This window comes from Arachis hypogaea, chromosome 19, assembly GCF_003086295.3.
Source record: "Arachis hypogaea cultivar Tifrunner chromosome 19, arahy.Tifrunner.gnm2.J5K5, whole genome shotgun sequence".
NCBI classification, from domain to species: domain Eukaryota; kingdom Viridiplantae; phylum Streptophyta; class Magnoliopsida; order Fabales; family Fabaceae; genus Arachis; species Arachis hypogaea.
The window spans coordinates 46,712,493-46,719,553 of NC_092054.1; the positions used below are offsets into that span (position 1 = coordinate 46,712,493).

At 40.3% G+C, this 7,061-nt stretch overlaps 2 non-coding genes across 2 annotated transcripts; one reads left to right on the top strand and one right to left on the bottom strand.

The window, feature by feature from the left end:
* Window positions 1–502: 502 nt before the first annotated feature.
* Window positions 503–609, top strand: LOC112781432 (small nucleolar RNA R71). Its single transcript, XR_003192209.1, has one exon. It is a non-coding gene; the product is annotated as a small nucleolar RNA R71 (small nucleolar RNA).
* A 5,783-nt stretch (window positions 610–6,392) lies between these two features.
* Window positions 6,393–6,496, bottom strand: LOC112780229 (small nucleolar RNA R71). The gene has a single exon (XR_003191081.1). It is a non-coding gene; the product is annotated as a small nucleolar RNA R71 (small nucleolar RNA).
* Between the last annotated feature and the right edge of the window lie 565 nt (window positions 6,497–7,061).

The window sequence follows — 7,061 nt, forward strand, 5'->3', positions numbered from 1 at the left end:
CTGCATTGTTGTTGGGGTTGTGGCGTCTCTGATCTTGGTCTTGGTCTTGTTGATTTCCCCACCCAAAGTTTGGGTGGTTCCTCCAACCAGGATTGTAGGTCTTGGAGTATGGATCATGTGCTTTCCTAGGTGAGTTTCTAATGTAGTTGGCTTGTTCTTGCTCATCCTCTGCCTCTGCATTCACTCCCTCTTGAGTTGCTGATGAGGTGGTGATTGCTGCTACTTGGTTCCTCTCCATCTTCTTGGTAAGATTAGCCAGCTGCTTGTGATAAGCTTGTTTTGGGCCAGCAGTGCATCCACATTGTTTAGCTCCATCACTCCTCTAGTGTTGCCTCTTTCAGAAGCATAGAAGTAGTCATTCTCAGCTACAGTCTCAATGACATCTATGGCTTCTTCAATGGTCTTCTTCTTGTTCAGAGATCCCCCGGATGAGTGGTCTACTGCCTTCTTCGATTCATAAGAAAGACCTTCATAGAAAATGTGCACCTGCACCCATTCATTAAACATATCTGGTGGGCACCTTCTTGTAAGGTCCTTAAACCTCTCACATGCTTCATATAGAGTCTCACCATCTTGCTGCCTGAAGGTTTGTACCTCAGCTCTCAACCTATTGATCCGTTGAGGAGGATAGAATCTTGCCAAGAATTTATTCACCACATCTTCCAGGTTGCTAAACTCTCCTTTGGGAAGGATTTCAGCCATTTAGATGCCTTGTCCTTGAGTGAGAAAGGGAACAGAAGTAGTCTATAGGTGTCAGGATGAACACCATTAGACTTCACAGTATCACATATCCTCAGGAAGGTGGTTAGATGTTGATTGGGGTCTTCTTGGACACTCCCTCCGAATGAACAATTGTTCTGAACAAGGGTGATGAGATGTGGCTTTAGTTCAAAGTTGTTGGCATGTATGGTTGGCCTTTGGATGCTACTTCCGCAATTTCCTGGGTTTGGATTGATGTACGAACCCAGAACCCTTCTCTCTTGTCCAGCCTGATGTGCTGGACCTTCTCGGCCATGGTTGTGAGCCTCTTCTTCATGATGGTTCTCCATATTCTCATCTATATCTGGTTCAAAGTACTCCTCCTCTTCCTCAGCACCAACTACTCTCTTTCCTCTTGCTTCCCTCCTTAATCTAAGGAAGGTCCTCTCAGGTTCAGAATCAAAGGAAGTTGAAGCCCCGCTTCTTCTACCTGTCATACAACCAACAAGGCACAAGCAAGGAAATAGATGCAGAAAGTATTTCTGTTAAAATTGCTATTAGTGTGAGTGATGCAATATATCAAACAGTTAGTGTGTTAGTGGACTGAATTGTAAACAACTAAGAAAATGGGTAGGGGAAAGGGGAGAAAATAACTAAAACTGAAAGTAAATTACTCAAACAAAATTTTAAATCAAACAAAAGAAAAATGCTCAATCTAGTTATCCTCCAACTTAATCATTGTTGATACAAAATCAATCCCCGGCAAGGCGCCATAAACTTGATGCATGGAAACTTGTCTCTCAATAATTTTCCTTCGGCAAGTATACCGAATTGTCGTCAAGTAAAAACTCACAATAAAGTGAGGTCGAATCCCACAGGGATTGATTGGTCAAGCAACTTTAATTAAAGGAATGTTCAAGTTGAACTAAGCAGAATTAGATTTGAGATTTGCAGAAAATTAAATGGCGAGAAAGTAAATAGCAGAAAACATAAATGCTGGAAATAAAGAGCTGAATGTAAATAGCTGAAAGTAAATTGCAGAATCTTAAATGGGAATAGGGAAGATGCTCATAAAAGTAGATTGCAGAATCTATAGAGAATGGGTAAGATCAGAAATGGGGAATTCATTGGGCTTAGGAGATGTTGCATTCTCCGGATCAAGTTCATTTTCATCTCTTTCTCAATCAATGCATTCATTGATCTCCTTGGCAATCTTAAGTGATCGAATTCTAATTTCTTGGTAATTCAATCTCTCAAATCTTGATCAATAGCAAATTCCTTGGTCAATTGCTCATGAGAAGAGATGAAGTATGGTCACTGATTATACCACATGCATTTCCAAATCAAAGTGTTGGTAGGATTATATGTCACTATATCCATCCAAACCCCAACTTGGTCCAACATGAGAAAGCATTTCTAGCATGATCTCTTCATTCCTCTTCCAAAGTTTCGAAGAGATCCAAGTATGAATAGCTTCTTTTCCAAGATAACTACCCAATTGAATGAAGATTGAAAGCTTTCTAGTAAAATCAAGAGAAAAGAGAGAAGAAGAATAATGAAAACTAATATTGATCCATCAAATTACAACAGAGCTCCCTAACCCAATGAAAGGGGTTTAGTTGTTCATAGCTCTGGGAATGAAAAGCATAGATGGAGAGTACATTATGAAAATTAAATTAAAAGTTGCAAAGAAAGTAAAATTATACAGAGAGTAGTTCTCAAATTTCCAACCCCTTTTTTGATTCAAAACTACCCCTATATATACTACTCTTCTGATCTTCTAGTTGGTTCTCCAAGTCTTGGATATGGGCCTTTGGATCTTGAGTTTGAAGCAGTTATCCTCTTTAGTGGGCTTAACTTTACTTGCAGAGAGAAAGTATGAAGTAGGCAGGGACTTTTAGCTTAGGACGTTAGTGGCATTAACGTTAAGTGAAAGTGTGGGTTCGAGAACGTTAGTGGCAGTCACCTTTTTCACTAACGTTCCTAGCCCAAGGGTGACCCACGTTAACTTCAGCGTTAGTGGCACCAACGTGACCACTAACGTTGCCTCTTGAACCTTCGCACACGTTATTGAGACTTACCTTTTCCAATAACGTTGAGAAACCTCCCTTCCCTATGTTAGAGTTCAGGTTAGTGTGGCTAACGTGACCTTTAACGTAGGCTTGCCAAATCTTCGAAAACGTTAGTGACACTTACCTTTGTCACTAACGTTTCAAAACGCCCCTACTTCCCACGTTAGAGTTCACGTTAACTAGGTTAACGTGGCTTCTAACGTGGTGGTGATAGCCATCTCCAACGTTAGTGACAAAGGTGAGTGTCACTAACGTTGGCTCATCATTCTTTCATCCACGTTAGCTTCCACGTTAACTAAGTTAACGTTGCTCATAGTGGCTCATTCCAATGTTAGTGACAAAGGTGAGTGTCACTTGATGCCAAGGCATCTTAGGCTAGTTTCACTAGTATTTTTCTGTTAGTTTTAGTGGTTTTATGCATTTTCTTGAGCTTAAAGTAACCAAGAATGGTTAAAAGAAGAACAAAGCAATGAACCATCCAAACAGTATGATTTTGATGCAAATTCCATGAGTTTTTAGTTATATTACTTGAATGCTATGAATAGAAGATTTCTCATGAAATTTTGCAAGACTTTGATGCAATTGTTTGGATGATTTCAGGGAAGAAGAGGCTAGGCAAGGAAGCAACAAAGTCAATAAAGGAAGCTTGAATATCACATGTGGAGTTTAAGTTCCAGTTTAAGCCTAAACTGGAGCTTAAACGCCAAAATCATGAAGGCTAAGAAATGCTGAAACTGAAGTTTAACCTCCAGTTTAACCTTAAACTGGAGGTTAAACGCCAGAATGAAAGTCTCACCAAAGAAGCATTCCACGTTTAACCTCCAGTTTAACCTTAAACTGGAGGTTAAACGCCAGAATGAGAATGCCAATCAGGAAGCATTGCCACGTTTAACCTCCAGTTTAACCTTAAACTGGAGGTTAAACGCCAGAAATGGGAAGTGCACCAGGGAGCCATTTCCACGTTTAAGCTCCAGTTTGACCTTAAACTGGAGCTTAAACGTGTTCGACCAAGTTTTCTCCTCCAGGGTTGCTTTCTCCATTTCCACGTTTAAGCTCCAGTTTAACCTTAAACTGGAGCTTAAACGTGTTCGACACCTCCAGGGCTACCTTTCTCAGCTTCCACGTTTAAGCTCCAGTTTAACCTTAAACTGGAGCTTAAACGTGTTCGACCTCCAGGATGCCTTCTTCCATTTCCACGTTTAAGCTCCAGTTTAACCTTAAACTGGAGCTTAAACGTATTCGACCTCCAGGGCTACCCTTTCTATCTCCACGTTTAAGCTTCAGTTTAACCTTAAACTGAAGCTTAAACGTGTTCGACTAAGTTACCCTCCAGGGCTGCCTTCTTCCATTTCCACGTTTAAGCTTCAATTTAACCTTAAACTGAAGCTTAAACGTGCTTCCACAAAAGGCATCACTGGAAGTGTCTGGCGTTTAAGCTACAGTTTAAGCTTAAACTGCAACTTAAACGCCACTCTTGGAAAAGGTTTCTGGGCCAAAAATATTGCGGTTTAAGTTAGTATTTGAGCACAAACATTAACTTAAACTTACTCTGGTATGAAACCCAATTGAATATCATGGTTTATGGGATTGGGCCTGAAGGATTGATGAGTCTGAAATTTCAATTTATTGAGTCATGTGTCATTATTTGATTATCACTAAGTTGGCTCCATGAATGTTACAGAATTTGGATCAACAGCCTCATCAAGATTATGGATCATAAACCCAAGGCAAAAGGAAAGCAAGGAGAGGCCTCAAAGCCCAAGAAACACAACAGAAGCTCAATATAGAAAGTGTATAAATAGGATAGAATTTAAGTTAGGAAGGACTTTTACTTTTTCATTTAGCGAGTTTTCATATCTTTGTAATTGAATTCAGAGCTATGACTCACTAAACCCCTTTCATTGGGTTAGGGAGCTCTATTGTAATTCAATGAATCAATAATAGTTTATCTTCTTCTTCAATCTTTTCTCTTGAATTTTGTTAGAAAGCTTCTCGATCTAATTCCATTGGGTAGTTGTCTTGGGAAAGAAACTACCCATAATTGGAATCCTTCGGAACCTTGGGAAAGGAATGGAGGATTCATGCTAGAGAAGCTTTCTCACAGTGAATTGGATTGGGGTTTGGATGGATATTGTGACATGTAATCCTACCAAATTGTGGTTCATGAAACTGTGTGGTATAATCAGTGATCGAGCATCATCTCTTCTTATGAACATTTAAACCAAGGGATTGGGAATTTGTTTGTTTTTAGAGAGAATTGGTGAGCCAAGGGATTGGGATCCAATCATATAAGATTGCCAAGCAAAATTCAATGAACGCATTGGTTGAGGAAGAGATAAACATGTTTTGATTCGGAGATCTCAATATCTCCTAACACCCAATGAATTCCCCATTTCTGATTTTCACTTTCTCTTTACATTCTGCAACTCAATTCATGCAATCACCCCCATTCCCTTTTAATTTCAGCAATTTACATTCTGCTCTTTAATTCATGCAATTTAAGATTCCGCCATTTCAATTTCTTGTCATTTACTTTTCCCGCCAATTTTACATTCCGCAATTCTCATCTAAATCTTGATTCCGCTCAACTAGAACACACTTCTAATCCGAATTGCTCACTCAACCAATCCTTGTGGGATTCGACCTCACTCTATTGTGAGTTTTTACTTGACGATAACCGGTGCACTTGCCGGAAGGAATTTTGCCGATCGTGCAATTTCCTAAGTCGTAGCATAACTAGTTTATGTGCATCAAGTTTATGGCGCCGTTGCCGGGGATTGGTTTTCGATTGACAATTCTCAAATTGGAAGTTAACTAGATTGAGCATTTTTTTTGTTTTGATTAATTCAGTACAAGTTACTTGTTGAATTTCAATTTCTGCACTCTGTTACATGCTTTCTTTCTTTATGCCTTTAAATTCAAGCAACTAACTCACTGACTCACTAACTGTTTGAATTAATTCCTCAATTGCTCTAACCATACTCTTCCATTAACCAAGAGTATTTCACTTGTTTGTTGCCTGTGCTGTGTTCTTGTATGACAGGTAGGAGAGGAGAGACATCAACTCCTCCATATACCGAACCAGAGAGGACCCTTCATAGACTTAGAAGGGAAGCAAGAGGGAAGAGAGTACTGGGAGAAGAAGAATCTGAAGGAGAATCTGAGGACAATTTTGAGGAAGCTCTAGATCTCAACATGGATAGAGAAGTTCACAACCATGAGAGAGCTGATGGAAACAATGCCATTCCTGAGAGGAGGGTTCTTAGTTCATACATAAACCCAACCTCTGGGAATTGTGGTAGCAGCATTCAGAAACCACCCATTCAGGCCAACAATTTTGAGCTCAAACCACAGCTAATATCACTTGTGGAGAATCATTGTTCATTTGGTGGGAGTGCTAATGAAGATCCCAACCAACATCTCACAAAATTCCTGAGAATTTGTGACACTGTGAAGTCCAATGGAGTCCAGGAAGATGCCTATAAACTGCTTTTGTTCCCATTTTCACTTAAGGACAAAGCAGCTAAGTGGCTGGAATCATTCCCAAGGGGGAGTCTAACAACATGGGATGAGGTGGAAAGCAAGTTTCTGGCACGTTTCTACCCCCCACAAAAGGTCAATAGGCTTCGATCTGAGGTTCAAACTTTTAGACAACAAGATGGTGAAACTCTCTACGAGGCATGGGAGAGATTCAAGGATTTGACAAGGAAATGCCCACCGGACATGTTCCATGATTGGGTGCAATTGCATATTTTCTATGATGGACTCTCTTATGAATCAAGGAAGGCTGTAGACCATTCATCAGGAGGTTCATTGAACAGGAAAAAGACTGTGGAAGAAGCCATTGAAGTGATTGAGACAGTGGCTGAGAATGAGTACTACTATGCATCAGAGAGGCACAACACTAAGGGAGTCATGGAGCTGAACCATGTTGATACAATTCTAGCCCAAAACAAGGTGTTTGCCAAGCAACTAGCAGAGCTTACCAGGCAATTAGAAACAAAGCAAGTGGCTGCAATACACACACAAGATCAAGAGGAAGTAAGCATTGAAGGAGGTGATTGGGAAGAGGCCAACTATGTGGGAAACCAACAAAGGCAATCATATGATCCACATTCCAACACTTACAACCCAGGATGGAAAAATCACCCAAACTTTGGGTGGGGGAACCAACAAACCCAACCACAAAACCACAAACCTTACAACCACAACCAACATAACAATTCCACATACCAAAACTCCAACCAAAGATCATACCAAGCCACACAAAACACTTACTCACAACCATCA